Source organism: Emydura macquarii, unplaced genomic scaffold (genome assembly GCF_026122565.2).
Source record: "Emydura macquarii macquarii isolate MOO-44397 ecotype Brisbane River unplaced genomic scaffold, CSIRO-AGI_Emac_v2 contig_1348, whole genome shotgun sequence".
Taxonomy (NCBI): Eukaryota; Metazoa; Chordata; order Testudines; family Chelidae; genus Emydura; species Emydura macquarii.
The window spans coordinates 4024383-4046550 of NW_027131485.1; the positions used below are offsets into that span (position 1 = coordinate 4024383).

General features: G+C 41.0%; 2 long non-coding RNA genes across 3 annotated transcripts in view; one reads left to right on the forward strand and one right to left on the reverse strand.

The window, feature by feature from the left end:
* LOC137155012 (uncharacterized) overlaps positions 1–22168 on the reverse strand; it is a 234411-nt gene that overhangs the window by 30257 nt on the left and 181986 nt on the right. The window lies entirely within an intron of this gene.
* Positions 9279–22168, forward strand: part of LOC137155013 (uncharacterized) — a 50314-nt gene continuing 37424 nt past the window's right edge. The window contains exons 1-2 of the long non-coding RNA XR_010920322.1: positions 9279–11449; positions 14887–14955. This is a non-coding gene — a long non-coding RNA (uncharacterized lncRNA). The remainder of the gene's footprint in view (positions 11450–14886; positions 14956–22168) is intronic.

Sequence of the window (22168 nt, forward strand, 5' to 3'; positions counted from 1 at the left end):
GATAGCATCCTAATATAATATCAGATGACTAATGTAACTGGAGAGGACACAGCAAAGGATTTATCTGGACAATAAGTTAAGTTAGAAGATGTGTCTGCAACAGACATAATGGAGCAAGTTCTTTGGAAATGTAGCATGCCATCATTATCACACTTACATCAGCTTTTGACACATACTGTACAGTAAAGGCCTTTCAAACATTTCCAAAGCCAACTATGCTTATGGCACCAACAATTCCCAGGTACAAAACAGTGAGCTCTGTGCACGAAAAACTTCCTTGCACTACTTCCAAATCACAAAGACTGCAACAGTGTCCCTTAGAAATAAGAAAGGATTTTAATATAATGCACTGTAGCTAATGGATGTAATGCTAGAACAATGTTTTTGTGCTGCAATTAGTCTTATCAACCAATTAATATCTTATTTGCTAAATATAGGTCAATTCTGAATACTGGAATGCCTAACCTCATGGCCAAAGAACACAAGGTACACATTTAATTAGCAATTAAAGTTATAATTAGTTTCAGTTTAATAGCTGTGTTTGTATATATTATGCCATGGATTGATAACAGGTGAGTCTATATTGTTTGTTGCAGGTACTGATTTATTTTAAAATAAAGGGAATCAGGACAGAAGCCAGAAAAAAAAACATGGCCACGGATTTTTTTTTTCCTTCTAAAATTTTGCGTGCTTGACTTTTGGTTTTGAACATCTAGGTTATGAATAGAGCCGGATACAATATGTATCATATTTGTGTGCCAATTTGCTCTGGAGGTATGACAGGGAATATATTATGGTTAGTATTTATGTGAACCAATGAAAAATCACAAGGTCAACATGCAATTCCACCCCCAGCAAAGATTAAAAAAAAACAACTATCCAGTTTCTGCCGACCTGTGGTTTAAATACAGTGGTGGCCCTTACCAAGTTTCCAATCAGTGGTATATTGGGGAAAAAAAGAAGTGGGTAAACTCCATATTCCCTAAATCAAAAGTGGGTAAACTCAAAAATTAAACTCCATATTTGCCAAAGGAGAAGTCAGTAAACTCCATTTACCCATGTTTATTCTCAAGTACATTACTGTTTCCAATGTTACCTAAGATAGACAAGACACATCAGTCTCTGCAATGTTCCCTTGTACAGTGCTGTGTTCTCTATAGGCAATACCTTGTATATTGCAAATGCCCAAATTATGTAACTGAATTACAAAGTTATCTAAGGCAATCACCAAGATTTTAAGGGGTGCCACTGTAAACTGACCAAAGAGGCTGATTTGTTTTACGTTGACAAATATTGTGAAATAGTGTTAGAGCATCTTCTACTGAAAACAAATAAGCAACCACACACACACACTGATGGGAGATGGTTCAGGGCTGTCAGAGGTGGCTGGGTCAGACAAGTTCTTCTATAGGGTTATAAAGGAACGAGTGTGGATCGTCCTTATCCCAGTGGGTGTTTCGAGATCTGTGTGGATCCTGAGACATTCAGGAATTTTATGGGATGAATGATCTTCCCATTCTGTATGGGCCTATGTCTACCCTACAAGCTGGGAGTGTGATTTCCCTGCTTGCATACACATACTTGCATGGTAGCATGGGTATCAGCAGCAGAGTGTGAGTGTGTGTAATACCAGCCTGCCTGAAACTGGTGGGTACATACTCAGCACATCTATAGTGTGTCAGTGCTGCTGCTACCCATACAACCGCAGCTACCCTACTATTTACATACTTGCTGGCTTGATAAGAGTTAGTGCACGTGGGTGTACACAAGCAGGGGAATCACACCTCTGGCTTGTAGTACAGACATAGCCTCTGTTTGGTGTGTACATGTATGCACAAAAGACATGCACATCTCTCCTGAATTTGAAGGAAATTTTAGTACAGATTCTCCACTTGTATAAACTGGCATAGCCCCACTAACTTCACTGGTGCTACTCTGATTTACCACACTCAAAGTCTGACTTTCTGCCAGTTGCAAATCATTGAACTTCCCATTTCCTAAAAGGTTTTTCTTTATAAAAGGGACAAATTTGCACACTTGTCTCTGAAATACACTGTAGTTATAACAAACATTTTGCACTACAGTTATGAAAACTGTGCTGAATTTATGAAACCCCAAACTATGGCATTGGGTTTCATTACAAACATGGCTTGATTGCACACAATGGCGTCACTCAGGCCAATATTAAAGACAGTGAAATAAGCATCACTCATATACACTAATGCAAATAATTCAACTGCAGAGGGGGCCCAAACTGCATTTGACATGAGTTCTATAACACTGCATTTCATGATTTTTATGCATGTATATTGGAACCTTCACATTGCAATTGTGTAGTTATTTGCAATTAATCCAAGGTTTCAGTGTAGGAGGAGGGTGTGTGTGGAATTTGTAATGCATTGCTGTCGCTGTCACTTCTGATAGTCCAGTGGATTAGAGTCAGCAAGCTGACCAAACTGACACAACCCCAGATGGAAGGGTCATAACAGCGCGCGTTTTATTGGAATTCATTAAAACTGGAAAAAGAGAGAAGTGTAGTGATAGGCATCCTTCCAAGGACTCAAGCAGAGGTTCAGTTTGGATGAGCAAGCACCTTCAAACTTTGCAAAAGTTCAGATCTGAAGTCAGATCTGAATTTTACAGCTCGGGCCCCTTTCTAAACACACTAGGCAACTCTCTTCCCCTTCCAGCACTGTGCACTATTTTGTGTCCCAGTCATGTGCTGCATTCTAGTGAAGAGATTCCTGTGGGCTGTGTAGCACCTTTAAGGCACAGCCTAACATTGCTTGCCCTGGAGCGGTACAACTCTACCCCCAATCAGACAGAATGCCTCCCAAAGTCTCCCTGTCGTGCTGGAGGAACACAGCAACTGGTACACACTTCTGCACGGTTCAGCTTACCTCCTCCTTGCACCAGCCTCACTCCACGGACCAATACAGAGAAAGGGCAGGATCCTGGTCCTTTCTCTTCCCCATCGCTCCTTAAACCCTCAGGGTGGTCTCCACCCCCATGAGTGCAGAGAGGGTTGCAAGGCCTGCAACTAGTGCTTGGCTCCATTGTGGCCAAGCAAAGGTTGGGAAGGCTCCTTGTGCCTTCAACACCGTGTGTGCCATGAATGGAGAAGGGGCAGGTACAGCCAGGCTCTGTGTGAATATAGGGACCAGTTCCGCTCCAGTTCTTTACACTGAGGAGCACTATGCTTCTCGAGTCATCCCAGATATGTGGTCTACAGCCCATGGGAACAGGGTGACAGCACTGGGCCCACAGTCTGTAAAGCGCTTTGGGATCCAGCAGGCAAAAAGGTTCCATGTCAGGGTAAGACAGACGTATTATTATTACTATTAAGGTCTTTCTTGCAAGCTGTGTTCTAAAAATGCCTTTGCATGTTAAATATCACCCTTACAGCAGAAGACACTAAATAATAGCTGAGAGGGAGAGAAATCACAAGTCATCCGCAAGGGGGGAAGGATGTGTTTGTTTTCAAATGACATTTGAAGAGACAGAGTGTCAATGAGGCAGAGCGAAAGAGGAAAGGTGTTCCTGATAGGTGGCAGGCAGGCACACGCACCCACGCACCCACACACGCACTGCATTATTCTTAAGATGTAACCAAGCTAACACTACAACCGCAAAATCGAACACTTTGACCGTCACAACTTCAGTTTTTCAGATATTTTTCCTTTCAAGAAGTTTCATCTTTGCAGCTGTCTGCTACAGCCATCTCAGATTGCAGCAAGAGGTAGAATCTCCAATTCAGACTTCAACAAAATGAAAAGATGAAAGTTGGCCCTCGCAACGTTGTGGTTTCCGCTCTCTCTCACAGTTGCTGCAGGTTCACAGGCGTCTTCTGGTTCTATCAGTCTACCCTGAGTTAGATTCATCTGCTATATGACCTTTACTGCTCCTATTGTTACTCTCCCAGAACAGTTTAATGTCAGTGCTGGCTACCAACTTATGAAAAAATATAAAGCTACCGAAAAGCTTTTCATCATTTTGTAATGGCTCCAGAGCAGGATTGGAAGTGACCCTGTCTCACCCTGAGTTGGAGCCATACAAGTATTATGTCCATTCATTAAATGTCAAGATTGCAACTTCTTTTGACTCCAAGTGATATTACTAGAATCATTTAATTTCATATTTTTGAGACACATCTAGAGGTCAATCTTGCAAATGTTCCAAATGTGGAAATCCCACTGATTTCAACAAGAGACCCATGTATGGAGCACTGGGAGATACTGTATGAAATATATCAGTACATCTTGTCTGAAGTATGTGCAACAGTTACTATACCATGCAAAGGTCCTTTTGGGGCTGGCACTATCATTTACTATATGTTTCTACAATGCCTATTGCAATGGGGTTCAAGATTTGCCTTTCGGCACTACCCCAAACCAAACCAAATATTACTATAGAAAAATCACATCAAATGCAATATGCCACATTTTCATCTGGTGTAAACTGCTGTAACTCTGTTGAGTCCAATGGAGCGACAGTGACTTACACTAGCAAAGGATCTGGCCCATCATCTTTACAACCAGGGCATTTTTCTTCTTACTGCACTTGGAAAAAAACACAATAAAATACTAGTATGTTCAACAGTACTATTTTCAGGTTGGCAGCCAGCACTGCCCCATTTCGGTGTTCATCAGTGTAACTCCACTGACTTCCATAAAGCTAATCTCGATTTACATCAGTCAAAGTCAGGGTCTAAGATTTCCCCCCTCCCCACACCTCACCACTAAAAGTGGGTTTGGGGGAGTAAATACAGCTGAATGGATTTAAGCCTTAATTTGGGGTGCTGCTGATGGTGGGGAATTTGCATTAGGTTCCCTCTAAAGAATGAAGGGGTTATGTGTAGTGTTTTTAATAAATATCATATTCCCCTTGAGCTAGCTGTTTGATATTAACTTGCCTGAGTGACATAAGTTTAACCAAGGAGGCTGTTAAGGGAGACCTAAAAAAGAAATAAACCAATGGCTAAATAAGAGTCCTAGAGAAAATAATGGAAAAGCTGTTTAATAGGGAATACACCTCTCCAGCTCCATCCAGGCTGAAATGGATTAAACTTCCCAAGGCTAAAGCCTGGGACCAAAGTGGATTCTAAATCTCAAAGACCTAGAAAGGGAGAGGATTTAGATGAGCTAGGAGAGGCTAATCAGGGTGTGTCAGTGAAAAGCTGAGGCTGTGAGCAGATGCTGTGAGCAGGTGCTGTCTGTTTCTCTCTGCCAGCCAAAAATTGAATTAGCTGGGCTGAGGGGGAATTTACAAAGGTGTAAATAATTTCCACGCATGTAGTAGCCTTTTATTGCTTTTACCCTTTGCTCTCCAGCCCTTGTACCATTGGGAATGAATAAACAAGGCTTTGCTTTGAAAATGCTCTTTCTGTGGTCACGGAAAAAGTATGTTGGCACAGACAACCAAAAGAAAACTCTTGCAGGTGTCCAAGCAGAGTTGGGCCTGTGTCGTTAACATGATTGGGAACCAGGGAAGCTCCAGCCCAGAGATCCAGTCTGAGGCTATGGCCTTGTAAGCTACAGAGCTTACAGTGGCGCAGCTGCATTGGTGAAGCTGTACTGCTATAGGGCTGCTACTGCAGACGTCTGAACCGACGGGAGTGAGCTCTCCCCTTGACTTAATTACTCCAGCCCTATGAGCAGCGGTAGCTATGTCTCCCCCCAACATGGCGCTGTCCACACCGGTGTTTGGTCTGTGTAACTCATGTGGCTCAGGGGGTGTCTTCTTCACACTCCCGAGCAACATAACTTAAACCTGACACATGCTGTGGTGTGTACATAGCCTGAGAGGAATTGGCCGGCATGATTCCACCACAAGTGAAGTGCAGGAAGCCAGGTCTGTTACCTACGAGAGTCTCTCAAGAAGGTCTAAGATGCAGTGTGCCCAGTAGTCATGACAATCCTTATGCTGTGATTATGTTTTTTGAAGGGTAAGAGTAGCCATCATTTTGCCAAAAGAGTGGTGCATGATTAAAAGAGTCACTGGATTCATGTTTCAGCCATTTAATCATTCAGCACTATGAAGCTTATTCTTTCCCAAAAACCTACACTGAAATTTACAAAGTCAAGGAAATTCATAATTGGGGATTAAATGCTAAATAGCTAAAATCAGACAATTTTCTCATGACACCTCATTCTTCTTTGGTATTTGAATATGAATTACTTTGGTGTTTGTATCAAATCCTTAATGTTCTTTTAATGTAGATATTCTCATTTGAATTTCCTTGGGATTTATTGAAAGTAGTCTTTTTTTCAATCTCATATTGACATGATTACCGTAACTATGTATAATTATGTATATAGTGTACATATGTGCAATCATATACCTGCAACATTCCTCTAAATTCTTGCAAACACAGACAGCTTTTCAGGCAAGGAGGACATATATTCTTTTGTATACCACACTCAGATGCACCATTCCAGATCCCTTTTATAATGCCTATGAAAAAGAAAATAATTTACTTCACTTCTTGGTGTCCTATTACAATTACAAGATAAATGAAAAACTTAAATATTATGAAAAAGGAATGCCTGGTGTGATTATATTGCAGGTCAGGGGTATCATTCATACGCTGTGAGTGAGACAACTCAAGGGTTAAACTGACTCTGCTTATTAAGCTTATCAAAAATATGCAGTTAGTCTGCAGGAGGCAACTTATAAAGTCAAATATCATCAGTTATTACCTGCTGGTGGAAAGAGTGCCTATAAAAAGAGAAATCAAAGTTACGTGTGAGCTTTAGCATCTGAAAACACGCTCTTCCATACATTTAGTCGTTGTTCGGACAAAGAGGCAGTGTAGTCAGGTGGCCAGGTGTTGGACTGAGACTCAGGACACCTGGGTTCTATTTCTAGCCCTATTGAAGTCTAAGTGCTTTGCTGGGTCAAGATCTATGTATATGCTCTGAAACTTAGAGAAATCAGTTCACCTCTTTGTGCCTGTTTTCCTTTCCCACACTGTCTGTTTAGCTAAAGTTCCTCAGGGCAGAGATTATCTTTCACTATGTTTATGTACAGCACCTAGCACAATGGGACCTAGATCTCAGCTGAAGCTTTCCAGTGCTACTGCAATACAAATAATAACAACTGTTTCCTTCACACAGTTGAGAAAATTATATATATATATATCATATATAGATATATATATATATATATATATATATATATGAAATGATATATGTGTCACTGTACATATATTTGATTTTTTTGCTGTTTCCATTTCTTTTTTTAAATGATATGATTCAGCTCAGCATGAATTCTCAGGGTTATAAAACCTCCCAGCAGGGGCTACTAATGGAAATGTTGCCTCCGACTAGAGTGACACTACTCAGAGAGATTAGAACATTATACAAACACCATACATACTCAGGTTCAAATAATTCCCCAGTGGTAGACATGATGTTTTTGTCTTGTCGAACACACTGGGCGCTCTAGCTTTTGGGCATGTTTCAGAACCACGAGCCACCACTCTTTACTCAAGTAGAACCCAGCAAAGTTACCTGACTTGACCTCAATGGGAATTTTGTTTGAGTCAAGAGCTCATGATCAGTCTCATTGTCAAGTTTCTGACATAGATCTTGATTCAGCAAAGCACTTACGGTATATCTACACGGCAAACAGAAACCCGTAGCAGCATGTCTCAGAGTCCAGGTCCAGAGACTTGGGTTTTCAGGGCTCATGCCACAACACTAAAAACAGCTATGTGGATGGTCGGACTTGGGCAGGAGCTCAGGCTCTGAAGCCCATGGAGCCTGAGCCCAAATGTCTACACAGCTATTTTTTCCCCATAGCCAAGCCCCGTGAGCCTGAGTCTGTAGATCTGGGCTCTGAGATTTGCTGCCAGGCATTTCTGCTTGCCATGTTAGACTTCAGTGGAGTTCTACACAGGTGCAGCAGCCAGTCTGCATGCAAGAACTTGCAGGACTGGGACTCTGACCTAAGTAACTAAGGCAAAATTTACAGAGGTGGCCTGTAATTTTGAGAGCCTGGAGTTTTAAGAACCCAACTTTAAACACTTCGGGACTGATTTTCAAATGTGCAGACCATCGACTTCATCTGGAAAGGTTGATGCTCAGCACCCCTGAAAATCAGATCCAAATTACAGGCCACTTTAGACAACTAACTGCTGTGTTTGTCTGTGAAAGGCCCTATTTCTATCTTGTAGATAAAAAGCTCTTCTAATTAACATTAGGTATTCGTAAAATATACGTGTATAAAAAGAGCTGACTTCATTTTTAAATCATTAGTTATACTGGACCACACACACGAAGGACCATTTTATGCTCTAGCAACTTCTCTGAAACCCAAAATGTTATATAACGTAAGCATGTCATTATAATCCCAGGGATGCATACCAAAGTCTTTTATTTAAAACACACATTATATATTAAACAAACTATGGATCAAACTATGTGCTTGGCCTATTTGCATAATACTTGGATTACAAAGGCCTCAAAAGAAAGCAAAGAGTGAAATTGCCTGATGACCTCTTCTGCTGACAGCCTCTGTTGTTCATCTCGACTGCATTTGATAGAACACAGCACAGTCTTTTAAATATTTTATCCACTCAGTGATCATGGGTGAAAGAAAGAGGTAACAAGAAATGACAAGTGAAATAACTACATTCTACAGCCCCTGACAACTACAGCCCTGACAGCACACACTATTTTTAATTTGACCAGGGTTGTGGATAGACATTAAGGTACAATTTTGACAGGATGTTAAATAAGTAAGTGTAGGATTTGAATTATATTAAATGCAAGATGATCTGAGAATTCATTTGAAAAAATTAAAAATAGTGAAAAACTAAGCAAAGGCAATGAATTCAAAGTCTTTTGTTACATTGCAAAGAATGTTTTGTTTTTATTGTGCCAATACTATGATAAATGTCCAGCAGTTTCTTTATGGAGGCACCTAAATTAGCACATAAATATAGTGACATGTTGATAAATGAAAAACACACCTAACTAGATTACTCCAGGTAATGCGCAACTGTTACAAGGAAGTATTTTAATGTGAATCTGGGTACTGATTCACTGCATTATAACGCAAAACAGAGGGCTACCTTTCTTTTCATCCTGTGCAAGGGCACAGGAGTTCATTTGCCTATATCTGTACCTGGACTCCTTCTTGAATTTTTCCCTGTTTATGATTTGCTCTCACTAGCATGCTTTCTGCATCTAGAAGGATCTTTTAGCAGCTGCTTTTGTTAATCCACTTTCAAAAGTAATGCTGCTGTTTCTTCTAATGTCCTTCCATCACTGTCTTAGATTTTTCCAGTGTTGGGCACACGATATGGCCCTATCTGTAGCCCTGGCAAGATCTTCCATGGTACACAGTTCCTTCAGGAGCCAACAGACCAATATATGTTCCATGGTTTGTGTTTCACCACAGTCACATGTAAATTAAGGAGACATCATGCAGAAGTCACCTACGTACTTTGAAATTCACCATATCAACTTAAAGATATGGCCTGAAATTGATACCTAATAGTATTTCTGAAAACAGAAATGCCCACTTCAGATCAGAACTAGCACTAAATTCTGTTTAGCTTGGGGAATTGAATAGTCCTTCCTCCCCTTTCAAATATCTGTAAGGAGGTATGTCACCCAGATGGATATTTTTAAATTTCACTGAATTATAGAGATCCTCATCTCAGTGACATGAATAGCAAAACTCCCCTTGACTTCAATGGAAAGAGAATTGGATCTTTCCATTGCAGAGAAATATGTTGTCATCACATTACCTAAGCAACTGCAGGTCCACCATTTTGATAATTCCATGCTGTGTTCAGTGCCACAATGTCTCTCCCCCTTCTCCCTCCAACAGGTAAGAACAAGGTGGGTGACACTATGGCAGACTTATGTCAACAACTATTCAGCACTCCTCAGTGAGGGATGGAACAATCACTTCTTCAATGTATAGGATATATACATTATCATTTCATCACAGAATCTTTGAGCACAATTACCATTATCCAAAATGGGGTGATTCTGTGGCATTATGCCTGGCAATACATAGCATGACCCTCTTCAGTTTTATAGACCACAGGTAAAGTTATAACCCTACGGCCAGACAACAGAATAAGGTTTCACAACTAAAATCCTAATTATTTCTGAAAATGTTTTATTGAATAAAACTAGAGTTTCCCTTCCATGCCTTGCCTTCTCAGTATCACCAACTCTGCTTCAGTGCCTTTATTCAGTAAAGGTGTGTTTCATTAGTGATAAGTGACACAGCAGAGTAGCAAGAAACAGAGTTGCATAAAACATGCTGAGAGACCAGTGTTGTACATTCTGTGCCCCTGCTCGTTGTTTATCAGCCGCTAACTCTAGGCTTGTATTCCTGAAACTCAGGGTTCTTCCCAATTTAGGCCCCTCCAGAAATTTCATCTTTTCCCTCCAATTCCAGCCTTCATACAATAAAATGGAATAAATATAACCATTTCTTTCTTCCTCTGGCATCATGGTGGTTTTTTTGTTTTGTTTTTGCATTGATTTTGGCCAAATGGTATAAAGTTGGGAGGAAGTTGAAAGCCACTTTTTCCTTAATAAATAAATTAGTCTCAAGAGATGGTCAGGATGATAATGGGCATGAGGATACTGAGCTGGGAGAGAAAGAGAAAGAAACATTCCTATTATGTTTTCATAAAAATAAAATCTATTGTTACTAAGAATTAGATTCACCAGTTCACATAAAATAAGAACCAAACCAAGCAAAACTTGAACTGCTTTTCAGCTCTGGATTATTGTTCCTCTAAGACTCCTGCAGTAGAAAGTGTGCACAACTTATTCAGAAGAATCCTGCTGGAATGTTGCCAACTTTCACAATTTTATCATGAGTCTCAAAATAGTGGATGTTTTCCTTAAAGCACCAACTCCCATCAAACATCAAAATCTCATGTGATTATATGAGAATTTCAGTTTTCACTTAAAAAGAAAAAAAGAAGTTTCCAGCCCTCAGGGATACAGAGAAAAATGTGAAAGCATGGATCCTGAAGGCTCAAAAGCAAGTAACCAAAATAAAAAGTTCTCAGTATTATTAAGCCATTGTCATGATTTTGGGGGTAGGAGGCTGTCATGATTTTTGAATGATTGGGGCTGGCAATACAGTGACTGATTAAGAATTAGTCGAATCAAGTTCAAGCTCTCAGTCCTTATCCACAAAGGCCTGCTCCATGGCCTGGGTCTAAAATTTCTAAAGAATTGTCTTATGCCTAGGGACAAAGACCGCGGTCAACAATTCCACTCCTTTGGCATGATGAAATTCTCAACAATACGAGTAAAGCTTGTCTGTGTGGGAGACAGAACTTTCTTCAAGTCTGGTCCAACGATGTGGAATAAGCTCCCCGAAGAACTAAGGACTATCACAAACCTCACCACTTTCTGCTCCAAGTTTCTTCGACCTTGCCTTCTCTATTATAAACACATAGCAACAGGTACGTTTTAAAAAAAAGATACTCCTTACCAAAACAAGACACTCTGCTGCACACACTTCTCCCTTTGTGGAGAGGACGAGCAAACAAATGACAAGTGACAGATGTGTAGTCATGTAGCTTCATGCACTACTTGAAGTCGCTCAGATACTACAGTGAAATGAGAGCTATAAAAACCTGTATAGGATAGAATAGAAAGAGTTAGTGTGTCAGAGTACAAAGTGGGTTCTCTCCAGTCTTTGTTGGCCACCAGTGTATGGAGACTGAATTTCAGGGATTTAGGAAGGATAGATTAGTAGATAGATTAGATAAACAGACAGGCAAGGGCTCCCTGATCCTGCAGTGAGTGGAGTTTGGGCTCAACACAAAACTGGGATGGGGATGAAGGGCCTAAATAACTCCAGCTACACTCAAGTAAAGTAGTTCCTCTTCCAAACATCCTGAATAGTCCTGCTTATGACTGATGGCTTGTCTACAAAGCTAGTTACTGCACGGCAAGCTAGGGTGTGAATCTATAGTGCACCAGCTTGCCACTCAGTAATGTCCTTTGTGGGCATACAGCAAAGTATAGTAATACTGTACACCAATCCACGCTGCAGGATTTCCACTGTGCTGTTGCAGTGGCCACACAGGACATTACCGCGCAGCAAGGTGGTGCACTGTAGATCGACACCCTGACTTGCCAGGCAGTAAGTTGCCATGCTGACAAGTCTTGAGTTTCAGTTTTGTAAAAGAGCAAAGATCTTGGTGCTTTATGGAAGGCCCAGGCCTTGGACTTCTTATAAAAGAAAATGTTACTTGAAAACAATCCTCTCTCAGATTCCTCCATCTTGTTCACTATTGAATGTTTATTGTGCTGCAGTATGAAGTGGAATTATACCCTGTAGGGAGTAAAATCGGTATAAACAGCACTATTAAAGAAACACAAGGAGAAATTAATTATTAGAAGCCCAAGGAAGATACTGAGTATCTGGATCAGTTGCATTTCATTTGGGCTGGTGGTGTTATGTGCTGCACCCAGAAACTGGCAGCATTAATTCACTTCTTTGCACTCCTGCACCCAGAAGTGGTGCTAGCCCATTGGGGGCTCTAGACAGCAATATTTTTGCCCTCTTCCCCCACACAACGCATAATAAAAAGCGAATGGGGGCCCCATTGAGGTGCTCAGGGCCCTAAGTAATTGCTTAGTCTGTTTATACCTGTCTCTGCCCACCACACTCCCACATCATATGAGATTTTTTATCTTTAAAATGATGTTATAAAAAGCAAGTGTGAGATTATCAGAAATAAAGACAAGGCTTCTTCAGTGGTCATGCTGAGAACGAGCTCTTGGTACCTTCAGTGAAGCCTGCAGCTACCTAATGACCTGACAAAGCAAATCATTAGCAACATTTCACCTAGGTCTTAAAATATTTTAATTGTAAATGACTCTCCAGCTAGATGAATGCCTGGTGCAAAAACTAATTACCCTGTATTTGAACTTCTACTTTGGAAAGTTGAAGCAACTAATAAAAAGAGAGAAAAAAATGACAAAGAAAAATAAGTGCAATTTTTTACCCTGTTTTTCTTCCCCTCCTTTCTTATCACATCATTAACAGCATGAGGGGCAGAGGAGCAGATTGGATTTTCTGCATAGCCCAAACCCTGATCAAAGTTCAAGGAGAATGCAAGGGATGTCATGGCTGAGAGACAGCTCTCACCAGTCATTCTTTTAGAACTGCAGCTCTGACATATATGAATTGACAGGACTGTATAAGTGAGCTGCCAGGGGACTTAGAAGCTGGCTCGGAGAGAGCTCTCAGGGCACATGCCAAGAGACATAATATAGAACTCCTGACTCTCCATAAATGCACTCCCTATTCAAAACACTGCACCACACAGACAGATTTTTACAATTCATTTAAAAATATGCATCCCAGTTGAAGGCTGCATTTTCTAAAATGCTTACTTGTGTCCTGACTAAACAGAACATGAAAGATGACAGGAGAGAAAGCCATACGACGAGAGGTCATATTTATAAATTCGGAGGCGCTCAAACACAGCCGCCAGTATTGTTAAATGTACTCTGTGTGTGAGAGTGCGCACGTGCACATGCTACACTGGGAAACATGCTGGAATTATGATCATTTTTTCCTCTGTTTTTCAAACTTCAGTATTGCCCAGTAATAGTCAATTGTCCTTGTTTCAATTTAACTTCCTGTTTCGCCACAAATGCAAGTCAGAAGTAAGGAGTCACCGATCCGAAGAAGAAATACTCAGATATTAATATCAGGATTAAGATACAAGGATGTAATATGAAAAAAAAAATATTGCCTACTGCAGTGAGTCTGATACATTCTGGTCTCTTTTGAGGAAGAATGAGAGAGAGAGAGTGTGTGTTTCTGCAGATTTGTATATACGTGGGAGAGATGATAGAGGATACATCAAAAAAGCCATTTTTTCAGTTGTTTTATTTTTTTGTAAAAGGAAGAAAGAGAGGGTTACATGAAATTAACCCCAGCATAGAACATTTACATGTTTTCTTTGTAAAGTATCAGAAAGTCTGAGATGATATAACAGAAAAAGAGGAGAAGTCCACAACCATCATTTTGAAAGTGCTTTTCTCCTGCATAGTTAGGAAACTACTAAGGGAGAAAGGATCTCAGGGCAGCTACTCCCCTTGCACTGCCATGGCTGCATTTTTATTTTTAGCGCCTTGCAGCTCCAATATAGAGACGCTCTTTGTTTACCAGCTACCTGACTCTCTCCTTCCATCAGTGCTTCCTTCATGCCCCAGGCCTCCTCTCATTGCTTTTAAAGCTACAGTTTCAGAAAACATGAACCCAGACCAGACCATGCAACTTGCACATCAATACCCCCAACACTACAGCTCTTGGATGCTTTGGGTTTCTTTATCTATCCAACCAAATAATTAATAATCAAACATGGTTTGGCAGTTGAGTTTCCTGTAGCACATTAAAGACAGTGGGTAAGATATTCAACCCCATTACGGCCCCTTTATAAAAGGCCAGAGTGGCATAAAGTGGCCTTAAAAAGCTCTACAGTGGGCTGAGAGAGAAATGCCCTGGAGTAGGCACTGCAGAAGACACTGCTGCTTTATAAGGCCTTATAAGAGGCTGCTTTATAAGGATGCACAGGCAAGCCCTAATATAGGGATGTGTCAGGATGGAGCTGGGGGCAGCAGTGGCACGGATACACCAGTCATTATTGTGACGATCTGAAGTAGTGCTGTGGCCCATACGGCAGCCTACGGAGTTTGTCATATTGTAGTAATTGTCTACAGAGGAAAATTGCTAGCATTATTATACGGGTATAATTATACTACTGTAGTTATACCAGTATAACTCCTTTTATGGATGCTGTTATTAGTAATAACTGTGGACATGTCTTTGGTTTAGCTTAATTTGCTTCCGTGTGTTTAATTTGTTTCCATGCATCAGAGTTTGCAGGATTGTGGCATTAATTCAAGATTAAACCCCTTCAGATTTCAAGCAGTTTCACCTTTCACTGTGAGTATTTCTACCATCACTACTAATTGTACCCAGTGGGCTTCTCTGAAGCAGAGGTTTATTCTGAGGAGAAAAATGTGTTACTTGGAATTTTTAGAACTGTGAAAACAAATGCAAAGCTCTACTTAGAAAGCTCAAAAAGTGATTCTATTCAGTTGCATACAGTAAGATTTTATCTCCCTCAAAATCCTGCCTGATTCAGATAATCTGCCACATATATAGTGTAATTCACATGGCAAACTGCAGAAAATGTCCTCAAAATGCAAATTTGGGACTAAAACATCATGCTAGGATTTGACAAGAAGCTTTTTTTACGTAAGTGATACCTATTGTATTGTACACAAAAAAGAAGGAAACAGCTATTCAGGCAGAAAAATAATGATCTATTATTTCCTAAAAAGAAAACTCTAAATATATCAAAGATGATCAGTCACCCAAATGGCACAAGCATACTTGATCCCTATCACCTAACTTATACCTGTTAACAGTTCTATGACCTCATGGCTGGCTTCTGATTATAGTTTGTATTGCCTGACAAATATTTATTTTCTCTTCTCCCTGAAGTCTACTTTCTAATTCTGGTGGATAATAGGATCATCTCTTTTGTGGGAGACAGGGCAAAATGAAAATAAATGCTCCCTTTAAGAACCAGGGTATGACTTAAAGAAACTGGATATTTGAGATACTTGTACTTGTAATTAAAGTCTGCCAATGTCTCCAACCAAAACTGTGCTTGTGCCCGCTTTCCTCTATTCTTTGTCACATCACATTCCCACTGAACATAGCACAGCGGACCTTAGAGTGATTAGGGAAATACATTAACATAGCTTAACTCAATATGCACAGGATTTAAATGCCAGGAAAGGTGATAGGTCAGAATGAAATGGGTGATTTTTTTTTTTTAAAGTTGATTAAGTTCTGCAGAATTATTCAAAAAGATATCTTTGAACAGAAAACTTTATTCACTTGCTTCAAGTATCTCAAGGTGACTTATGTACAATGGAAATGATGAACAATGACTGGCCACCACTGACTGGCTATGATTTGGGCATAAAGTTAGTCTCTGCTGTTATCCTATCCTCCCTTTTCCAGTCCCTCTCTCTACACCCTTATTTGTTTCATCATCTATTATGTCAAGTTTTTCAGGCTGTCATTCTGCAAAGGCTTAGATGTGTGCTTAAGTCATGTTAAATCATTATTATTTTTTATTATTTCTGTTATCATACTGCCCAGGAGCCCCAGTCATGGACCAGAACCCCATTGTGCCAGGTGCTGTACAAACACAGGCTGCAGAGCTGGGGTGAGAGGACTACCTAGGCCATGGCCCGACCACTTTTTGCCTGGGCCAAACCTGCACCCTTCTGCTACGTTACAATGCCCACTCATGCAACTTTGGCCTGGACACCCCTTGTCACGAGGGGTGGGGGTGGCACTGTGACCCAGTGCACCAGGTCGCAACACCACTCACTCAGATTTGGAGGAGTTGGGTGTAGAGGTTCCTGAGTGGAGGGGGTGGGGGTGTTAGGCTGCTGGTGTGGGGGAAGGAGTGTCAGAGGGGAAGAGGAGGACCAGTTGGAAGCGTCAAATCTATGCCTCTCCACAGAGGTGGAGTAAGATTTATTGGAGCCCTGGGCACAAACATTTGGGTCCCCCATGCCCCATAAAAACCCATGCTCCTCACTTTTTAACATGGACATAGTTTGGGGAGCGGGGGGAGTGGCACTGTCCCCACAAACTGCAAGCCTCCGGCAGGCACAGAGTGGTACTGGCAAGGGCTGTGCTTTGTGGTCCCCAAATGGATCAGGGCCCCTGGGCATGTGCGTTAATCTACCACTGCCTCTCCACACTTTAAATGGTGCTCAGCAGCCCCTGATAAAGAGAGTCCCTGCTCCAAACAGTTTACAATCTGACAAGAGACAACACATGGATACAGACTGACAGATAGAAGAGTACGAGAAAACAATGAAGCAATATTTGTCATCTTGATAGGCTGTGGACTCAGCACATCAGCAACCTAACCTAAATCAGCAGGACTTAAGCACATGCTAAAAGTTAACCATGTGCTTATGTGCTTCCCTGAATAGGGATGAATTTAAGCAGGTGCTTAAAACTTCCCTTTCCCAGTACCTGTGTATAGTCCTATGGGCTTCAGTTGGAGTGTGTGTAAAGTGAAGCATGTTCAGAAGTTTTTATAGGATCTGAAGCTAAGGTAAAATCCGGGCCCATTGAAGACAATGGGAGTTTTGCCATTGATTTCAATGGGGCAAGGATTTGACCCCTAGACTGGGGAGGAGATTGTCCATTTCTATATCATTGTACAGCACCTGACTGAGGCCTGTAGTCATTACTGTAATAAAATGATAAATCGTATTGGTAATCCAATGTTATTTTATTGGACAAAAGCAACCATAAATTCTGAGTGATCTTAGTCATTCTTCGCTGTGTGTGGATAACTATGAATAAAATATCAGTCAGTCACCCTGCAAGCATCAATCAGTGTGTTGATTCTTCTTCCCCAGTGGGTTGCTTCTTTCTGGTGGAGCTAATTGACCTCTGACCTGTTTATTGCTTTATTGCCACAGATTTAGCACCAGTTTATTCATCAACATCTGGTGGTCTGAAAATTGTGTTTTACATTATTAGCTCTCAAATGGATAACTAATGCTGTTTAATGGGGCAGTTATGAGCTATTATAGATTCATTTTTTCTCATTTTACTAATGAATGGAAACCTTCATCAAATAAATATTTGTCAGTTGGCTTACTATCAAAACCTTGAATTAAAAACAGAAAAAATTCTCAGTTTACGGAGAGGGGAATGTTAGACGAATGTGACTTTTAAAGAAGTACCGTTTCCACTGTACTTGTGTTGGATGTGGGAACCAAACCAATTGGCAATCAAATGGTCAGTGCAAAGAAGGTTGAGCTGTATTTACATATTGTCTTGGTAAAATTCTACTAATTTATTTCTGCAACTCTGATACACAATATGGGCAAAAGCTGAAGTTGCCTTGATTCCTGACCAAAACAAATTAACTGAAAAAGAAGAGAGAAAAATGAACACAGTATGACCCCTCCATAAAACTAGGATTCCACCCAATAGCACAACAACATTTTACCATGCAAACATGTGCCCCTTGAATTACATAATGATCTGAAATACAGACCACATGAAACATCTGTGCATTGTGGGTGTGCACACATATTCACACAGACATGGGTTAAAAACATTTCATGAAGGTGGAATTCAGCACACGATTCAGCATAGCCCAGGATACAGCCTTTGTTTGTATGCAAGGGCTTAATCTCTCATTTGGCTTAAAGAAAACCTTGCAGGCTTTTAAAAGAGATATCAGCCTATAATGGCAAATATCTCACAAGGTTAGTTGTTCTTCCAAGATTTCCATGTTGGATTGATATGGTAAAAATTTTGAGTTATTTTAGTATGGATTTAAGATGTTTGCTTATCCTGTGTGTGTATCTATCTATCTATTTATATATATATAATTTGTTTTACAGTAATAACTAAAGGCAACAACTGAGATCAGGGCTCCTTTGTGCTAGGCACTGGAGAAACACATTATAAGAGACTATCCCTGCCACAAAGAATTTACCGTCTAAAGCAGTGTTTCTCAACCTTTTAAGTAGCAAGGACCCCCTAACTTCTGAACATTTAAATAGGTACCCCAACACTCAATATTTCATGGGATTTTATATTTACAGACTAATGTGAGCCATATATTGGAAGAAGGGCTGAGTATATAAGGCCGTGATAGGACAGATGTCAGATCTAGTGTGGGTAGGGTTACCACCTTTACACCAGGGCTGCACAACTCAAGTATGTAACTGGACTAGAGGAGATGTTGGCCAAAGCTAGGGGAATATAAAGCGCCGTGCCAATTTTTTTGCCATAGATTTGAGAGGTGGAAGGGGTGAGAGAGAGACAGGGAAGAAGGGTGAGAGAGAGAAACAGGAAAAGAAGGTAACTGGTAAAATCTGGGGCTGTCATAGTTGTCAATTTCACTGCTCAGTTAGAGCAGTGAAATTGACAAGTTTTCTGGGCACTGGGCTTTGAGCCAGGGAGGGGAGCTGCCACCTGGGCAAGTTGCAGGCGGCTGCCACCTGGCTGCCAACCTGGGAGGTGGGAGACTGCCACCCAATCCCAGCTGGGGCAGAGGAGGCTTCTGCGCCAGCTGGGACACAGGGATGTGAGCAAGGGGTTGTTGCCTGTCTTCAAGCCGGAGTGCTGGAGGCTGTCCCTTGGCTCGGAGCTGGGGCGCAGGTGGCTGTCACCCAGCTCGCGAGACTCAGAAGGCTGCCACTGGGCTCCCAGCTGGGAGCTGGGACCTGGCGGGAAGCAGGCGGCTGCAGCCTGGCTTCCCAGGACTGTGGCAGCTGCCACCCCACTCCCAGCTGGGACCTGGGACCGGGTGGGAAGCAGGCTGCTGCTGCCCAACTTCCCCAGAAGTCAGCAGCTGCCGCCCGCCTCCCCTTCACTCAGTTTTCCCACGGGTATCCCCGGCCTGTGTCTCGCGTACCCCCAGGTTGATAAACTATGATCTAAAGTAACTTTAAATGCCACAAATGGTGCCATTGATTTCACTGGGACACTCAATGCGCAACGAACATAGGAGTAAGTGTTTGCAGGATCAGGGCTTAAAGTCCCAATCCTACAACAATTTAAGCACGTGCTGAATTTTGCTCATTCGAGCTGTCCCACTGAAGCCAATGGGACTATTAACATGCATAAAAAGTTACAGATATGTTTAAGTACAAGAAGCCCTTACACCAGGGTGAATGAAAACAGAAACTGGTCCATGATACATGCATCCTGCTTCAATGAAAATGTTTTTAGAGAATGCAGATAACATTTTAGACGCCTCTCCCCAGTTTTCATTTAAGAAGCCTATAGCATTTTGCGTAGCTCAGATTTCCTGTGTTTTCACCCCAGTGTTTGAGTTACTTGAGGCAACATAATGAAGAGAGAGCATAGCACACACAAATTACTATAACGTCTTCATTAAAACTTGAAGATTTTTCCCCAAGCCAGATAACTGCTATCATTCCAAAAAGAACTTACCCTAATCTAAAGTTACTGAAGCACATAGAAGCTGTGCCAAGTCTAACATATCTGTGGGCCTCACGGAGCATTAAAAGCACAGATGGCTTTTTGAATTATTTCTGAAAATGTCAATACATCTCTAATATTTTAGGCACAATTTCCTTCATTTTGGGGATGTGCATTCCCTGAGTTTCCTTCCAATAAAGCATTAGGTGAGTGCGATTTATTACACTATAATTCTGGCATTGTCAGAATTTCCATTACAAACCCTTTTCTGCACAGGATTGGCAAAGTCTAAATTGAGCATGGTCGGTTTGGATCAATGTCCTGCAACTGGATCAGGGTGAGCAGATTCCGGGGTCCATGTGTAACCCCTTTGATGCAAGTCTTTCAGGTACAGGGATTTGTACCACTGCTCATAGATTCGATCAAGGTCATAGTTTGTAAACTCTTTGGGGTGGAGAAGGTGACTGTAAAGCCCCTACCACAATGAGGTTGCCATCCCATTAGGTCTTTGGTTGTTACCATGGTATAAATGGGACATAATAACAATCCCTCTTTTTTAGTATTTATTTAGAAATTTTTAAATACTTAAGGGCAAATCATGCTCCCTCTTCTATTGGAGTTGGAGATCCGTGGTGCAGTGAAACCTGTGCATTTCCACTGCATGTGGGACTAATGCCACTAGCATCTCCTATGCTTTGCAGACTGCCTTTTCAATGAGACGTGACCATACATAGCAGTTCTTTGCGGGTGGGCTATAGAATAGAGACAAGAGAACATCAAAACCTCCTCCAAAGGTGGATTAGCAGACATATCTGATATGTGACCACTGTGGACTAGAAGAATTCTCAGCACCCAGTCCAAGTCCTTCAACTGGGGCTAGGGATAGCATCTGCCCCCTAATACATTTTATTGGGTCAAAAATTAACTTTTTTTTTTAAACGTGTCTGAATACATTTTTACTTGGTATCTTGATAAATGTAGGAAACATAATATGCATTTCAGATGCTTTGGTCCTGAATGCCTATCCTTTGCCAATCTAAATTGTAAGCAGTTAGTGGCAGGAACTGTCTTGCTCTGTGATTGTACAGTACCTAGCACAATGAGGCCTCAGTCTCGAGTAGAGCCTCTAGGTGCTATTGTAAAATAAATATTTACTAGTGTCATTTTAAAAGATTTCCCAGGGGGGCCGAAAACATCAGAGGGTGCTTTTTTCTTCTAGTCCAGTAAAATATTTCACAAATAAAAACACACCTAAACATGGGAAATCATAAGAGTTTTGCGCCTTTTAATTTCTGTTATTTTGAAAAGAGACGCTACGCTCTCTCTCTCTCGTGCAAAATAAACTGCTGCCAGCCTGATTCATTTAGGGTCATTTTGCTATTGCATTGCTCCTGTTTGTAGACCCAATGTCACAAATGTGCTAAAAATGCAGAATTATTGCTTCACTAATGTAGATACTTTGAACTTAAAGAACCATGAATTCATTGTTTCTGTTAAGTCAGGATAAGTCACAACTATAAAGTTTAAAATTTGTGGCCTAATGCTCAGATAGAAGCCCAATATATTTGTCCTGACCTCCTAACATTTACACCTTTAACTCCAACTTCCATTGTTCATTGTTAAACAGATGCTGTAAATCCTTTAAGTAAAGATTTTTTTTCTCCTTTGACACTTTCCACTAAATTTGATAATAATATAGTCAGGGTTTCCAATTGCTTTTCTTTTTTATTACTCATGATGTTAGCACTCATTTGTATTTTTATATCCAATTCCCCCTTCAGAGAGAGGTAGGAATTAGAGCTGAGGAAAAATAACGTGGTTTACTGTTAAAATAAAATATTTCCCTCAGTTATGTGCAACGCAGGGTGGGTAATATTCATATTAATTCTGCAAACCCTTCAAACTAATGGGACTATTCACCTGAGAATCGTCACATAAAAATTTGTTTATGGTACAGGGGCCTTAAATATGTGTGGACAAGATTTGCATTTCTATTAAGACCCCTTTGTACCACTGCCACTCCCTATCCGGCCCCATGTGTCACTACTGTCCTCCCCTGGTTGGAATGTCTGACCTGCACAAATGTGTTGATCATGTTATCCTCTAGCAGTTGCACCCTACACAAGATATACTAGAAGAAGTCATG